General features: G+C 40.4%; 1 long non-coding RNA gene across 1 annotated transcript in view; it reads right to left on the minus strand.

Moving 5' to 3' along the window:
- Positions 1-410: 410 nt before the first annotated feature.
- The window catches only part of LOC119039531 (uncharacterized), a 53,889-nt gene continuing 35,758 nt past the window's right edge, over positions 411-18,541 (minus strand). The window contains exons 2-4 of the long non-coding RNA XR_005080639.2: positions 12,314-12,372; positions 7,280-7,374; positions 411-549 (exon numbers count right to left, since the gene is read on the minus strand). This is a non-coding gene — a long non-coding RNA (uncharacterized LOC119039531). The remainder of the gene's footprint in view (positions 550-7,279; positions 7,375-12,313; positions 12,373-18,541) is intronic.

An 18,541-nucleotide genomic window follows, 5' to 3' on the forward strand; every position in this document is an offset into this window, starting at 1 on the left:
CCCTATTCTAAAAATGGGAGGAGACATAACTGACGTGTGTGTGCCTGGTGGAGCTACCTGTACAGGAGCAGCCAAGGGCAGTGCCCGTAGGTGTGGGCCCTGGGTGGTGGTACTTGCTATGGGGAGTTCTAAGTGGGATCAATCAGCCACTGAGGAAAAGCGAGTGAATGAGAGTCCTTGGTAGTGATCGGGAGGAAGTCTAAAGCAGGGGTCAGCCAACTAAGGGCCACAGGCCCAAACCTGCTTCTGTATGGCTTGTGAGGTGAAAATGGTTTTACCCATTTAAATGCTTGAAAAGAAATCGAAGGAAGAATAATATTTCATGATGCACAGAAATGATATGACATCCAGTGAGTGTCCACAGATGAAGTTTTACTGGACCACAGCCACACTAATTCACTCACATGCTGTCTGTGTCTGCTCGCATACGGCAGAGTTGAGTAGGTGCAGCAGAGAGTGCGTAGCTGGGAAGTCATGAAATAGTTACCATCAGGCCCTTTACAGAAAAGGCTTATCAGTCTCTGGTCTAAGGAAGCCAGTTCGGTGGATCTGCATCAAGGAGCAAAATGAAACATTCTCAGCAAAATCAAAGGGCTATAATCGCTCAAAAATAAAGGCCCCACAAACAGAAGCAACAGGGGTGGGGGGAGGATTGAATGGGGGAGGTAGGGTGGGGGGCAGAGGAGAGTCATGGGGGGATAATGGGGACAACTGTAACTGAACAACAATAAAAAAGAAAGAAAAAAGTTATCCTTACCTCTAAAATATTATTTTAGAAGCTATGATAATTTACACACACCTATGTGTGCCCTCAAAACTGTGAATATAATTGCACTCCCATGTGCAACTGGAAGAAACTTCCCTAGTCAATGTCCCCGATCTATTGATGGAATCGCTGACAAATGTCAAAATAACTTTTATGCCTTTGACCCTGATGACAAAATAGTAACTCTATTCCCAGAAGAAAAAAATCTCAGAGCATTATTCTTATATATTCAACATGGCAGAAAAGAGATAATATTTGTTTATTTACTTTTAATTCAAGTCACATGATTTCAACTTAAAAATCCTACTTGGGACAAAAAAAAAAACTGTGCACACACAAAGAAGCCACAGCTTGAGCACCTCTGTCTGGGTGCACAAGCAGGCACACTCTCCTATTATCATCTGAGATGAGTGAGAGGCCCACCATGTGCCAACTCTATGCCAGGGGAAAGACATACGGCCCTGCTAATAATAGACCTCATTTTGCTGACAGCTAGAAAACAAAACAGTCTCTGCAACTAACTATATTAAGAACTCTGGACAAAGAAAGATTTTGAGCATTTAGAGGATATGTTTTATTTGGAGACTAATTAAGGTCTGTTTATTCACCCAAAAAGCATCTGCCAAGAGTCTGTTTAGTCCTAGGGGCTGGGTGAGATGCTAAAGAGACTCACATATTTAAGACACAGTTCCTGCCTTGGCACTTGGGGTATCATTGACCAGCACTCCAGCCCCCATGGCCCGGATGCTATAAACTATGCATCCCTCCCAAAATAGCCCTCTCTGGGGACCTGGGCTCCCAGTGGCACAATATCTAACTATTCCTGGCTCCACTTCCCAAGGCGAGCCTGACCTTTCATGGCAGCTGGAGAGATGAGCTACCGGAGCCACGCAAGCCTCTCCCAGTACGTGCACCCTCAACCCAAGTATGTGTAGAGTCTGCTTTTTGTAAGAGGGCTCAGCCCAGGCTCCTGAGATCCTCGGTGCCTCCTCTGCTCTGGTATAGACCCACCAGGATGCCTCTCAGCAGCTGACTTACTCAGTGGGAACCAAGGCTTCTTCAGTTCTGTCTAAAAGTGGATTTAGACACTCTTGTGAGTGTTAGAGGACTTTGGGATACAAAAATGGAAATTAGTGGTGTTTTATGACCAGCAAGAGTCTTCCTTTCTGATAGGGCTGACTAGGCACGGCGAAGGTCTGCTTGAAACAGCCACTTGAAGACACTGTGCTCTCAATAGTGTTCTCAATAGTGACTCCGAAGCAACGGTGTTTTTTCAAAATACTCTATTTGAGGCAGGATGGTGTAGTAGAACACACATAAATGCTAATTACTTTCCACCATTTTTGGCAATTAAACATGAATCCTTATTTACATAGCTCTGCCCTATAGGTGCAGTAAGCTGTATTTCTGGGTAAACTGAAGTAGAAGTTCTGTCACTTGGATATGCTTCAAAACACTTAAAGCATTTTATCTTTATAAAAGACATATGGCTGCCTTGGACTTTAGTATCTTTGATGATATATGAAAGGTCTGTCCGGAAAAAGTCCAGCTATTATTCACATAATAAGAACGATTTGCATGCCACCAAAGTAACCTCGCAGCCAAGCAGAGTGGACTGAAATGTGCATGCATGAACAATAATGACTTCACTTACTAGTCTATGAGGGCAGTAGACACCATTGAGTGAGCATGTGTACTGTGTGGGGATCTTATTCAAAAATGCTGAGTGAGTAGAGCAACAAATCTGCATCAAATTTTGTGTTAAGCTTGAACATTCCTCTGTGGAAACTATTCAGATGATTCAGAAGGCTTTTGGGGATGACGCAATAAGTGCAGCACCAATAAAAGTGTGGCACAAATGCTTCAAAGGTGGTTGAGAATCTGTTGAAAGTGATCCATGTTCTGGAAGGCCTGCAACAAGCAGAACACCTGAGAATGTTGAATGTGTACAGGCTGCAATCAACAAAGATCGGCAACTGGCAGCACAAGAACTAGAAGCTCATCTGGGGATTCCCAAAACTATTGTGTATGAAATTTTGACTCAGGATCTTGGCATGAAATGTGTCACAGCTACTGGAGCAGAAGGAACATCTTGCTGCAGTTGCTAATGACCTGGGGAGAACTAACTGTGTGAGGTCCCAAGGTGCCTACTTTGAAGGGAACTGAGGCGTCATTGTCCTATACACAGTATCTCTTGTATCTTGTATCTTCTTCAATAAATGCCTCTATTTTTCATATTACATGGCTGGATTCTCTCTGGACAGGCCTCCTATATACACACCAGGACTTCTGTCCCAATCATTGGCATCACATCAGCACTATTGGTCTGAGATGAAGGCAGGTGTTCTAGGAGATGACCACACTGCTTATGCCATCAGGAGCCACCCAGCCTATACCATTTGACATCAGGTTCTCTCCCAAGGTTCTCTCGGATCGATCACTCCGTCAGAATTCCGAAAGCAAACATAAGGACCTCTGACTCCGGGTGCCCATTCTCAGGGGATTTTTCATTGCTCCGCCTAGCGTCAAAGTTGACACACATTTTCTCTTGCTTTCCCTCTTTGCACGGTAGCTTTATTTCTCCTTTACCTTTTCCATTTAGGTGCCCCAACCTTGTGCAAGGGAAGGTCTCCTATCAGTGACCTTACTTCCAAAATGCCAAGATTGGGTCAGGCTACTTGCCTATAAATTTCTAAAAACTGGAAGAGTGTCTGGTATACAGGTAGCACTCAATTATTAAATTTAAATTATTGTTTTGACCTAATCTTAATCCAGCTCTAATTTTCTGATTAGTCATTTGTGCCCACAATAATTTAGGTTAAGCTAGCTTGTTCTTTTAGTCAACCACTGTATATGGACTGCTGGACTTGACTCTATTTTGGCTCCTTGGATTTACCTGCCCCTCTGTGGTTACTGGTCACCTGGCCTCTGAACCATCCCAGGTGTGGAAATTCAGACAAGGCTGCCATCTTGAGCCCAAAGAAAGTGTTTTGAGTAAATTATCCCCTGGTGTTTTATAAGGGACCTAAACCCTTTCCACGCCCTGCTGAGTAAAGCTTCTGTCATACATGCTCCTGGCAATAAGGAGAGTCCTGAGAGGAGAAGGAAGGTCCTGTCATTTTTTCCCCCACACGGTGACTAGGAGCGTTACGGGCGAGGTCTTTACGAAACCTTGAAGAAAAATGGGTAAATAAAAACCCGAACATATTTAAAACATATGTCATACCAAGAAGGAGGCTCCAAATGGTAACCCAAAAATCATGTGGAGTCAAAATAGGATTAGAAAATAGCCCAGACTCCCTATAACTTCCAGTACACTGTACGTCCTGCAGACACCGCTTTCTTTCCCAGCACTGAGAGAAGCCAGGCTTTCTTGAGCTGACTGCCAGAGGAGATCATTGGCTTACATGTAGGGGCCATGCTACTATATATAAATATGTATGTTATCTTTAAAACCAGAACATAATTGGTATGAGATACTCACATATGGGAAGTGTGCTTAGAAGCAACTGAAAAATAAGCTGTCACCCTCATTTTCTCTTCAGTTTCTTTTCTTCTTCTTTTTTTTTTCTGACCTCTGAAGTTGGAGTTTGTGTTAAATGTCACATATGGCGCTCTTCTGTACCATTAGGAAACTCACCACTCAGCTTAACCAGAGTCAGTACACAGTGTCAACTGCAAGGGACTATGGCCAGGGGACCCTGAGGATGGGCTAAACCTTCACAGTGCAATCAGGTCCAAGAGCTGGAGAAAGGGGTTCTTCAGGAAGGTGATAATCAGTGATGGGTGCTGGGCACAGGTTACCACTGTGGAGGGTCCTGACACTGGCTACACTAAAGCTGTGACTTTGGGCTTGGAGTAGAGCAGGAGGGTCCCTAACCCTAGAGGACAGTCAGTACAAGAGCTAGGCAAACCCAGTGGAGACAGGAAGCTTCTTTGAGTGAAGCAGAGCCTCTTTCAGCGATTCTCTAGAACAAAGCACTCTTTTGGCACCAAGGGGCATGGCTTGGCACCAGCCTGCTGGCGGGATTCCTGTCCCACTCGCTGTCTCAGCCTAGCACCTTGGTATAGCAGTCAAATGGTGGCCCCAGTGATGAGAGGGGGTGTGATGGTCAAGGTCTGTCTGAATCCTCCCCCCTTGTGAAACTGAGTTGGTCTCAGAGCTTGGGTTGTCTCATCAGGAGGCGAGAGGGGACTGTAGAACTCTAAAACAGGCTGCCAGGTATCTCATTGTGTGTGCTGGGCTGGAGAACAATCCTTTAATCCCACCAACAATCCCTGCAACAAGAAACACTGATTCTCCTTTTATTTAATTAGAGGACTGTTTTCTCATGAGCATTCTGCCTGATTTATGAATACCTATTGTTCAACCCGTAATTGCATATTCAGCACTGCTCAGTGGAAGTGGGTTTGTACTGCTTGCTTGATATTTTAAAAATCCTTTTCTTAAGTGTATATGATTGATTTCATTATGTTGCATAAAAATCAATGCATTCCAGGAGGCACTCTGTGGTTATGTATTGTTTTAAATCAGTGATTTTCAGCTGGTGTGCCACAAGAGGTAGGCTGGTGTTCTGCAAGGATTTTTAAAGCATGTAACAACACCTGACTATTTAGTCAGGGGCACTGACCTCTTTCCCCTTAGAGTGTCAAATAAAAAAAAAATGACAACAGCCAACACAACAATAGCCATCCAGTGAGAATAAATCAAAGTTATACCTATTTTTTGTCAGACCAGCAAAAAATATAATATATTCTTTCAGTGTGCTGCAGAATTTCAGTAATTAGCTTATGTGTGCCAAGAGATGAAAAAGGGTGAAAAATCATTGCTTTTAGGTAGCTGTTTGGACTCAGGGAGAAGACTATGCTGAACTAAACACAGCCAGGCTGGCTCGAAAGCCCCACAATTTAAAGGACTGATCAGGCTAAGGGTAAGTCTCCAAGGTGCCCACAGTCTTCAGACATTTACCCAATAACAAGCGAACCTGTTTGGACTGAATAAAAGACTGCATCATATTTTCAAGTATTTAGTAGCAATCAGGTAGTGTTTTGTTTTTTCGGATGCTTTGATGTTTTCTAGATACTCAGATACATTTTAGAGAAAACCTTGCTGGTTGGGGGAAAATTATGCAGACACTGCATGGACCCAGGTCATCTCGTTGGCTTTCACTGGCCTTCACTGTGGCACTGGAGGAGGAGCCATGAAACACAGTCAAGGGGAAGTTCATATGAGAACTACAAAGCCACAATTTGATGTCTGTATTACCCACTCGCCTTACATTAATTCCATAATATCCATTACTGTCCTCCATCCCCTCCCTGCTATCCCTCCCCCACCCCCACCTTTGCACCAGAAAGGAACTTCTTAGTCACTCTTCCCCACAGATATCCAGGCTGCGCCCCACCCTTGCTTTAGCCTGTGCTGTTTTTTCTGCCTTGTCTCAGTTCCCAAGGCAACTGGAGTGACAAATGCCCAGTAGGTTAAAACTTATCATTTTGCAACACTGCATTTAATAGACATGAAGTAAAAGTTTTGACCACACCCTAGTAAGATCATCAACTTCTCTTCCAATATGCATTCATTTCATTCCAATATGCCTTTACTCCTTCTCTCAGCCAGGCATCAACAGAGATTTACAAAACACTTAAGTGCTAGACATTGTTCTAAGCACCGGAGACACAGCAGATTCTAGCTTCATTTATAGCGGGTAGGTTACAGTTGATAGGCTGAAGTGATGAACGCATGTGGGAAGCTGTTACTCCAGGAACTGGAATGCGTGACCTACATGGCGCCAGGAGGTCAACAAGCAATTCAGCTGTGTTCCACAGAGGGAATGTCCACGATGCAGATGAAGAATGGTGATCAGCAGTCTAGAAAATACTAGCAAATTTCCTAGGAATACTAGGAAAATCTCACAGGACTGCAACTCTTATCTGATTAACCTTTTTTCCTAAACCCCCTACCTACCCTTCCCTTCTCCCTACAAAAAGGTCAGATTGAGATGAGATGTACAATGGTTGTTGAGGCGACAAAACGTGTCATCTTCTTAGAGTGCCGGCATCTGAATGAAGTGCCCATGAAGATTCGATCTTGTCTCCAATTATTCATTCTGGTACAGACAGGCAGCATGAATGCTGACTTTTCTGGTTTCAAAATCACTCAGTTAATACACACAAACTGTTTGTAGTTGGCATTCTGTTCATAATGTCTTTTTAAGGTGAAGGACTGTTTGCAGAACATTCTCCAAAGTTCTAGTTGACTAGTTGACCTTGCTTCCCATCGTTTTTGTACAGTAATCATATCTATTATTTTTAATTAAATATTGTTTTGATTTATAAAGCTGAGTTTTGAATATTTTTGGCCATTCGCTATTTAAAATGAAGTTTTCTTGTTAGTTTTTTAAATATGTCACACACAAAGAAATGAACATTCCTGGCCAATGTAGCTCAGTGTTTGGAGCATCACCCCTTAACCAGAGGGTTGAGGGTTCAATTCCCAATCAGGGCACCTACCTAGGCTGTGGGTCCATCCCCAGTCCCAGCATGGGTCACCGGTCTGGGCGCATACTCTCACACTGATCTTTCTCTTTCTCCCTTCCTCTTTCTCTCTAAAGAAAGCAAATGAAAATGTCCTCAGGTAAGGATTAAAAAAAACATACACAAAACATGATTGTGCAGTCCAGTGAATCACACAGTAAATTTCTCAGAGTAAACACCCATGTTACCACCACCCAGCTCTGGAGAGAATAGTACCCACACCTCCAGAAGTATTGGCATGTCTTTTATCAGTCAAAACACCCAGCATTCTCCTCAAAGTTAACTATGATTCCAACTTCCAGTAAATTTTATTTAGTTTTGAAGTTCATATAAAGGGAATTTAAAAATTGATGTTCTTTCATGTCTTCTTTCTCTTACTCAGCATGGTGTTTGTAAGATCTGCCCACATTGTGGGGTGTGGTAGCAAGCCATTGTATGAATATCCCCAATTAGTTTCTCTATTGTGGAGGAAAGTCCAGTGACTGAAAGTAAACTCACATGGTGATCTGATCACAAATTCCTAACTGGTCATGGTAGGTAGTCATATCACAGGCCTATAACTGTTAGTAAAAGTTGGTTTTTTTTAAGATTGTGTTTATTTATTTTTAGACAGAGGGGAAGGAAGAAAAAAAGAGAGGGAAAGAAACAGAAACTCATAAAAATTCTCTACAGGTCTGGACATTCTTACATCAACTGTATTCTGCTCTTAATAAAATGCTCTGCTTCACCCTAGGACTGGTCTTATAAAATTCCTCCTTCAAACTCAGTATCTATATGAAGACCAGTTTTTTATTATTTTACTCATATTCCGGTCTCCTGACTACTTCAGTCAAAGAGATGAGCCTCTGGATTCTGATGTATCAATTATACCTCTGAGTTTAGAGGGAATTCATAAAAGTGTTGTGTGTGTATCTTTATTTTAACCACCTTGTCTTCATCACCTCATCCCACACTTCTCAAAAACCTCTTCCCGTGCCACAGTAGGTACTTCAGATTTATATATACTTCCACCCAGAAAAGGGTCCCATTTGTGCTTTCCGAACATCATTTGTTCTCATCTTCTCATTTAGAAACCTCCTACTCGTGTTGAGTGGCTCATCAGTAACCTTACCTGCAGGCTATCTTTTCATAATGTTATCACCTACAGATCAGCTTCTGTCAGGGGTCTATTTGCCTGGTCAGCACTCAGCAGAAAACAAAGCAATGTTAACCGCAATTGGCTAATGGTCAAGCACAGGATGGTATTAACCAGCCATGTCTTCCAAGTTCACAGTAGTGTATTTCTGACATTTGTTGACAAATCAGTTGGTCATTACTTCAGGGTGTCTTCCTTATACGTACCCAGAGGAGACAGTCCTGTTAGAACTTTGTTTCAAAACCATCTGTACTTCTCCTGAGCAATTGGTTTGTTATTATCTTAAGGAGACTTTTGTCTTCCAATTATGTTTTTCAGAATACTCAGAGCCATGTTTGTGACCAGTGCAGATGACTTCTAAGGATATATCGTTCATCTCATCCCTGCCTGTACCCTTCCCCAATTTTATTTTCTGTCTCTTCTTTGCCCTATGTTTAACCTCTAGTATTGTATGACATTGTTACCTGAAATAATGTCTGGAACAAGGTAGAATATGCAGACATGAAAAGGTGACTTGCTTCCCTTATTGGTTTGGTTACCCAGTATTTTTATGATTCAAAAACATGGCCATTTTGATCAGGATGTATAAGTGAGGAATGGAAAAGCTGTATTATACAAGTATTTGTCAGATTTACCATGGTATTTTGAGTTTAAAAGATGCCATAATTATTTCCCAAATCTATCACAATATTTCAAGTTTTAAAATTTCATTTTTCTTCTTTTATAGATGATTAGAATAACCTAGGAGAAAAATTAATGAAAAGCATTTTTTTCTAGAAACATTTTAATGATATCATTCTATCTTATGGTCTTATATGGAAAGATATTCTCTTTGAAAGGTTAGAAAATATAGAACCCTACATCTTTATTGCCTGTTCAGGAGAGATACACAAGTAACTTAATAAGAGTGGTTATCTGTTTTGGGATTGGTAACTGGGCAGATGGAGAATAGATAAGGGAGAAAGATTTCGCTGAATTTTTTTTATTTATTGTGTTTTGATACAAGTTAACATGTAACAAAATCCAAAACCTTAAATAAGCCAGAACAAATCATACTTTAAAAGTCCTCAAAATCCTCATTTTGACTCTAATAATGCCAAGACAATTATCATAAAACAGTCCATGTTATGTAGAATTATTTTTTTATGTAGTAACAGTAGTGAGAGTTAAGAAACAAAACAAGTGCAATTATGTCAACAAGCCAAAAATCTAAAAGTGGATTAAATTTAAAAATATCTATTATTTTCCCATGGTCTTCGAAATAAAGAGAACAACCTCTTGCTGTTGGCCATGGCGGAGTAAGTGGGACTGGACTGGTTTGTCCGCTATAAAAACTAGAACACTGGAATAATACATGAAACAGCTCCGAATATTGGGGGATAGGAAAAAACAGGACATGATCTTGAGATGGGAAATCAATGAAGGAAACCCTAGAATCACCATAGCTTTCTGCCTAGAAGCACATTACAGACCACAGTGTAGGGAGGGAGACCACGTATATCATGGCTTCCGACTGAGCTAAGGAAACGGAGGTCAGAGCTCAGGGAGGCTGAGGCAGCTGGCATTTGTGGAGCAGAATTCCAGAAAGGAAAAAGGTATGCAGAGAAGTAGCTCCAGAGATTTATACAATGTTAGGGTCTCAGTGTTGCTGAACTCTAAGCCTCACCTGTATAGGGAGAAAAATTCACGTGTCTGAGCAGAAAAGATTGGAGACCTGCAAGCTAACCAATTCCCAGAGACTTCACAAAGCTTGTAGTTCTGATGAGCCAGAGGGGAGAGTTCTTAGTGAATGCCAGGGCATTCAATGGAGATCTGAGTAAAATGATGATAAAAAATAATAGGAATAAACTAGTCATAGAGTAAACACTGCTCTAGACTAGCTCCTTCCAACAGGATACACTGCAATTATGAAAACATTTTGCACTTGTCTTGTTCCTTACAGTAGTCGCAAGCCACCTGTGGCTATTAAATGGTCGAAATGTGGCTGGTGTGACCGAGGAAAATAAATTTTAATTATACATAATACTAACTAACTTAAATATAAATAGCCACATAAATAGCTAAATGTTAGCTGCAGCTTTAGCAACATTAGACTCACCATAGCAACATTTTAAAGCTTGAAAACAAGCTTCAAAGGGATCAAGCTGATTCTAAAGAAATTCGGCTGCCTCTGAGAATAGTCTAGTACTCTTTAAAACCAAAAGACAACAGAATTCTCTTTTGTGTAAAATCATGGCTTACCTACGTAATAACAGCAGACTGGAAGCTACAGTGTTTGACCTCTACTCTTAGATCCAAAAGGCTCCCGCACTTCCACCTTTGTCTCAAGAGCCTCTCTGTCTAAGAGACGCCAGCTGTGATGTTGAGGAAACATACAGGTAGCCAGCACCGACTTGCCAGTCCCGTGAGTGAGCTCCGCTGGGACCAAATCCTGCAACCCCAGTTATACCAGTGCGTGACCAGAGCACCAGCAACATCCACCCACAGCCTCATGAAAAAGCCAGAACCAGGACCATGCAGTCAAGCCATTCCTGATTTACTGGCCCACAGAAACCTTAAGAGAGGTATGAGTAGTGTAATATGTTACCAGTGTTTTAAGTCACTATATTTTTAAGGTCATTTTTTGAAACACAGTGTTAGGTAAGTGACACAAGAGAAATTATTTTGTGCCAAAAAATTTACAACCTGTATTTAAAAATATAAATTCCTAAAAAAAATATGTATAATCACCCCTGACACACACACACAAACTGAGTATCTGAAAAACCTGAGATCTATTAAAGAAATTAAATCTGTAACTTAAATGATCCTACAAATTAATTGTAGGCTCTGATGACTTACTTTTCTAGTGAATTCTATCAAAGCTGTAAAAGAAAAGAAAACATACTAATCCCACACATACTCTTGAAGAAAATAGAGGGGGACAAAACACTTCCAAACTCAGTTTACAAGGTCAGCATAATTCACGCACCAAATCCAGGAAAGAGATTAAAAAAAAAGGCTACAAACTAATATCCTTCATGAACAACATTTAGAATATCTTTAATAAAATATTAACAAATTAGGTGGTGCGGGAAGAAAATACGAAGAACTATAATTGAACAACAATAAACTAATTTAAATTAAAAAAAAGAAATATTAACAAATTAAACCAATTTATATATAGAATAATACCTCCCGAAGTGTATTTTTCTCAGGGATGCAAAGTTGGATTAACATTCAGAAACCAATTACTGAAAAATGTCCTGGAATTGCACAGTGGTGATTATTTCACGACCTAGTGCATATACTAAAAACACTGAATTGTATACTTCAAAGTGATGAACTTTATAGTACATGAGTTATATCTTAATAAAACTATTAGAAAATGTCAATTTGTATACATTACTAAGTTAACAGAAAAAATTCATGCATCTATCTTAAAGAATGAATAATAAGCATTTAATAAAATTCATCTTCCATTCATAATTAAAACACAAAAAACTACAATTACAAGCTTAACCTGATAAAGAAAATCTAAGAAAAGAAACTATAGATGACATGACCCTTAAAGGTAAAATGCGAAGTGCTTTGTCTTTAAGATCAAGAACAAGGCAAGGTTAAACACTCTTACCATTTCTATTCATTATTGTAATTGAGATTGTAGTTAAGGCAAGAGAAACAAAGAAAAGGGAGAAGTAAAATTGTCTTTATTCACAGAGAATATAATGGTCTGTATAGAAAGCCCTATAAAAATCTATCAAAAAAACCTACTACAATAAGTGAGTTTAACAATTTTGCAAAATACGTCAACTCTCAAAAATCATTGTATACACACACACATATGCAATAAATAACAGGAAATTGAAATTGAAAAACAAAACATTTCCACTTACAATAGCAGACATCCACTTGCAGCCGAAATGAACTAACAGGGACCAGATTTACCTTCTTCCTGAAACAATAAAAAAAGGACAAAATGAATGAAATGAAAGTTTGTAAGACACTAGATATCACATAAGGAAGGACAGTGAGGACAGTGACTCTTGAGTGATGGAAAATGAATGAGGTGACCCCTACAGTTGCTTCACCTCAGTGCCATGAGAGAGTTCAGGTAAAGCCCGGTGGACTCCCTGAGCAGAGGACGTGGACAGATGAGTCTAGGGAGACCAGGGCAGACAGAATTTGCAGGACGGCATACAGGAGAGGAGATGGGTGCACAAAGAGAGAACAGGGGTTTCTGCAGAGGGCCTCCCTTGCATATACAGAATACCGGTCAGTGCAGGCATGGGAGAAAATTACCAGAACCCCAGAAACAACCGCATTAGATGTAGTAGCTCCCAGCCCACACACAGGTCTGGAAATGGTGATGGTTTCTATCTGCCAGAGTAGAAAACCCCATTTTTCTTGGGGTGGTGGGTAGATGCCCAACTAGTGCCTTTAGACCTTTCTACCCAACATAAGTTTAAAGCAACACCCTAAAAGATCAGTTTCCAGGTAACTTAAATGCATCCCAGTTCAAAGCTTCAGAATATTTATAGGAATACAAAACTATGCAGCTCTAACAAGGAGAATTTTATAGCATCTGAAAGTCAGTAAATAATTACATCATGAGGCAGTATGCAGCTGTGAAAAATTTTAAAGATGAGGAAGATCTCTTAAAACTAATATGGAGTGATTTCCAGAACAAACGCTGAAGTGAAAAATGCAAAGCCCACCAGTATTGTCTATGGCATATTACACTTTACAGAAAAAAGTACGTAAGATAATACATCAGTGTCCACTCATTTGCATACTGATGATTCTCTATTTTCTTCATTCCTGAAGAAGAAATTCAGGAAATATAAACTAAATACTAGAGCTTGTTTACCTACAGGGGTTTTGGACAAGGGGTGAGCATAGAAGGTACAGAGTTAGAGTAGCAGAGTGTCAAGAGAGTGACATTTCCTTGAAATAGCTTTTAATATAATTCTTACATTTAAAACCATACTAATGTTTCATGTATCCTTCACATACCTCTAAATTCAACATATAATTAAAAGCAACCAGGACATGAGGGTGACTCCAGATGAAATACAAATGCTAGCAAATGAGCCCTGGCCAGTGTGGCTCAATCGGTTAGAGCATCATCCCATAAATCACAGGCAACCAATCGATGTTTCTCTCTCACATCTATGTTTCTTTCTGTCACTCTCCCTGTCTCTAAAATCAACAAGCATCTCCCTGGGAGAGGATTAAAGAAAAAAACTGGCAAATAAACTGACCTGTGTTACACACCAATAGCATAACCTCACTGAAGGGTGTAGAAAGAAAAGAACTCTCCAAAGTCACTTTGGAAAAGGGTAGCTTGACTAGATGCTGCAAGGCTAAAGACAATAGTACGTGCACATAAACACTGTCATCTAGTTAGTAAATGATTTGGTTTTGCTTTTAAACAGGGGCAATGTCTAGCAATGAAACTACTTGAACAAGAAAGTTCAAGTTTGGTGAGAACCAGGCTTTTTCAGTGTTAGAGAAAGAATTGTAGATAAGGAGAAAGAAAGGCTTAAAATCAACCCCATGCCATTGGATTAGAATCCAAGGTAGCAGTATTAACTTGTTCTTTTTTTAAATATATGCCCAGGTAGATAGAAAAATAGAGATATGTGTGTCTGCATGGATTAGAATACATACATAAAATGACTAGCTCTGCCTGCTTGGAGGGTCAGCGTAATGACACCCCACTAACAATGAAACTACCTAACACCAAGATACTGGTCCCTAAAATACTACATTCAAATTAAAGGAACCTGGGCCCCTTGGAGAAGTGAACAATTCTGGGCCTGGAGCATCATAAATACAAGTGGGACAGGAACATCCTGTGGTGCCGGAAAGTAAGAAAATACTCAGAAAGGTCCTGCAGGGCCAGGGCTGGTGGGTCTTTTGTTTTTAATATATTTTATTGATTATGCTATTATACTTGTCCCAGTTTTTCCCCCTTTGCCTCCCTCCTCTCAGTACTTCCCATTCCCTCCAATAATCCCCACCCTTAGTTCATGTCCATGGCTCATGCATGTAAATAAGTCCTTTGGCTTCTCCATTTCCTATACTATTCATGACATCCCCCTGTCTACTCTGTACCTACCAATTTGTACTTCTTAATCTCCGCATACTTTCCCCCACTCTTCCCCTTCCCACTCCCAGATGATAACCCTCCAAATGATCTCCATATCCATGATTCTGTTTCTGTTTTGCTTGTTTGCTTAGTTTGCTTTTTAGATTCAATTGTTGATAGCTGTGACTTTATTGCCACTTTAATGTTCATAGTTTTGATCTTCTTTTTCTTAAATAAGTCCCTTAAACATTTCATAAAATAATGGCTTGGTGACGATGAACTCTTTTGGCTTTACCTTGTCTGGGAAGCACTTTATCTGCCTTTTAATTCTAAATGAAAGCTTTTCTGGGTAAAAGAGGACAGGGGCCCACCTGAAGGAGCTCTTAATGGCAAAAACTGAAAAAACGTTAGCAACAAAACTGGATTTTAACCCACGAATAAATATCCACAAGTCTATACTGGTGTAGATAAATAATAGAATAAAGAAATAAATATGGGGGAAGATATAGTTCTTCTCAGTAATATTCAAATTAATAAATATAGAAGGAAAAAATCATCATTAGGAAAATACCATAAAAATATATGACATAGATACAATCTTAGAAATATTAGCATTACTAGCCCTACTATAATTTGCATACAATAAAATGGCCCATTTTATATACACAGTTTGATGACTTTTGACAAATCTATAAATGTGTATAGCCATCACGAAAATCATAATTGGAGTATTCCTATCACATGAAAAAGTTCCTGCATGCTCTTTGCAATTAATCTCTCCCATCCCTGGCCCAAGACAACCACTGATTAGCTTTCTGTCACCATACATTAGTTCTGTTCTTTCTAGAATTTTATGTTATATTACTGACAAAAGATTCTGACTTAAACTATAGAGTCAGACAACTATAAAGAAATGATACAAATTTTTCTCGTGTTTTCTATGTTCTAAATGGGATGACTGTAATAGCATAATCAATAAAACATACTTTAAAAATAAAGAACACAATTTGTAATATCTAGGTCTCGGGCTGGGTTTCATTTTGAGCTAGATTTTCTTTGATTTAGCCAGGGTCCAGCGAGGGAAATGGAACCTACATCATGCTGTTCATCAGATGAAATTTAATATTGGGAATATTGGCTGCTACTAGCCCTCGGGCTGAAAGGTCAATAGAAGGAGACAGTGGTATCAAAGCTGGATAAAAACTCCACACATGGCTGGAGTTCGTAATGGAGAGAGCTGGACCCTTGCAGGAGACACTGCTGAAGCACATGGGATGGAGAGTCTCCAGCTGCCTCTCCCTCCCCCCATCTTTCCCTTTTTCTAGTGCCTCCTGTTGGCTGAACTAGATGGAAAGCAGGGGCAGAGGAGCCTGGGAAAGGTAGCTGGGTGGGCTCAGCCCCTGCGGTTCTGGGTGAGCAGAGGAAGACAAGGAGGAAATGGACCAGAGGGCAAACAGGCAAATGGCCAGCCCACTCGGCACACGAGATGCCTTTTTAACTTCCACTGTGGAAAACTGAAGGGAAAATGTGCTGGTGTGGAAGGTTTAAAGTTCTAAATATTTTATCTTGACCTTCTTGAGGAAGGTGAATGGGGATACATCGTTTTGTTCCAAAACACCTCCCAGGGGTGTTTTGTAAAATAATGAAAATACGTCGAGAACTTATCACAGAACCTGTACCAGATGAACAATGAGTAATTTCTGTGCTTCAAATCTTACCTCAGAGGGTCATTCCATTTTGTGTAGAAAATGAAGTAAATCGTGAGTGAAAAGAGTACAAATATTTTAACATCTGAACATTCCTCTTTGTAAAATCAAATAAAGCAGAGAGACAGATAGACCCACAGCCAAGGCATTTATCTTTTTTGAATTGCTGATGTATCACTAGGCAAATAATGAGCCAGAAAAAACAAACATTCATTTTCCTGCCACTTCGGGGTGGGATCCTAATTCCTTCAATTCAGCATATTTAGGATCTGCCTTGCCCTCTTTCCTGCATTCTCCCCAATCTTTGTCCTTGTGCGATGCTCTCCTTCCACACATGTTGTTCTTTCTTAATAAAGTAATAGCTGACACAGTCTGCCCTCTCCACAGAGTGATTATGTTAGCCTGTTGTTATTGATTTTGTTGCTAAGGTCTAAGGATCTGCTAATGCTCTGCAGTGGGAGTGGTAGGAAGCAGGGGAAGGAAAAGCATGTGCTTATAATTTTCCCATAAACCAGATGTTTTCTTTAACTCTTACATCTTTAAAATATTTTCTCTTTAGGAAAAAAAAAGAATTAGAACAAGTTTAACAGGCCAGTTCTTAAGTTTCTCAGCATTCCAGGAGTACACACCCAAATAACTGAGTGTGAAGAATGCTGCTCATTTGATAAGCTACACGTCTAGTTCAAGTACAACCTGTTTCTTAAGTCAACTGCATTCTTCTCATTTTCCAGTGATTCTGTTTCTATGATTGTTACTGTATTAGGAACCCCCCACCACCACACACACACACACACTTAGTGGAGTAAAACAGTAACAATTGTATTATCACACAGATTCTACAGATCAAGAATTTTGGTAAGACTCAGGTGGGCTGTCATCTCGGCTCCAGTGGGATTGTCACTCCCAGAATACAGACCCTAGAAAAAATGGTAGTTTTAAGATCCTTGGACTTTCATAACAATTGGATTCTTCCAAGCTGAGCATCCCAAGAGAACCAGGAGCATGCTGAGTGACCTTTCCTGACCTAGCTTCAGAAGGGCTATATCATCAGTCCCACCATACATCACTCCCACTCTACATCTCTCCCACCATACTCTGTTGCAATGGTTTTCAACCAGGGGCAATTTTGTGTGCCCCTCCCCCTAGAATTTTTTTTAATTGATATGAGAGAGAGAGAAAGAAGCATTGATTTGTTGTTCCTCTTATTTATGCATTCATTGGTTGATTCTTGTATGTGCCCTGACCAGGAATCAAACCTACAACCTTAGCATATCAGGATAATGCTCTAACCAACTGAGCTACTCAACAGGGCCCCATAGAATAATTGGTAATATCTTTAGGTTTATACAACTGGGAGCATGAGGGCTCCTGGTGTCTAGTGGCTTGAGCCCAGCAATGCTGCTAAATATTATATAATGCACAGGATTAGCCCCTCACAGAAAAGAATTTGTGGCTGAAAACGTCAGTAGTGCTGAGATGAAGAAACCATGCTTCATGGCTGGGGCAGCCACAGCCTGCAGATTTAAGGACAGGGAACATGGATCCTTGATGAGAGGGGTGTCAAAAATTTGTGGACAATTTAGAGAGCTACCACAAAGTTGCTGACTTACATTTTTTCTAATTCAAAGCCAAATGTTCTAGTAATTCAGTTCAGAAGAGGTAACAAAAGGCTTTTTTAGAGAGAAAAATCAATGTGTGGTTGCCTCTCACACACTCCCTACTGGGGACCTGGCCTGCAACCCAGGGTATGTGCCCTGACTGGGAATCAAACTGGCAACCCTTTGTTTTGCAAGCTGGTACTCAGTCCACTGAGCTACACCAGCCAGGGACCAGAAGAGACCAATTTTAAAGGGGCATGAGAAGAAAAGGGCAAAAAGAAAGCTGTAAGGATTTCAAAGCCATGTAAATGAAAATCCCCAGATGAAGTCACATGGCTGCAGGAAAACCTGGGCTCAGATAGCAGTTCTGTTGTATAATTTGACACCCCTGAACCATTATCTGCTATTGATGCTCATGTTTCTACTTCTTTTCATTCATGACAGTTTTGTTCAGCTTTAGATGAGTGTTATTTTTAGATGAATGTTATTTTTAGACATTAGTGAGATTATATTTAAACAAGACTTTCCAGCTGACCTGTCTGAAATTTAGAGGTCACTGTTAAGCCCCAGAGCTTCAGGAGAGGAAAATAGCATCCCAGGATCACATTAAGGATGCTCTGTGCCCAGGGGAGGCATCTGTAGACTTCAGCAAAGCCTAGGGAGCTGTGGAAAGTTTTCCTCCCAGTCCCTTCAGGTTGAGGAATGGTTGGCTCAGCAAGCCTGGAG

This window comes from Artibeus jamaicensis, unplaced genomic scaffold (assembly GCF_021234435.1).
Source record: "Artibeus jamaicensis isolate MK-2021 breed Jamaican fruit bat unplaced genomic scaffold, CSHL_Jam_final contig_519, whole genome shotgun sequence".
Lineage (NCBI taxonomy): Eukaryota > Metazoa > Chordata > Mammalia > Chiroptera > Phyllostomidae > Artibeus > Artibeus jamaicensis.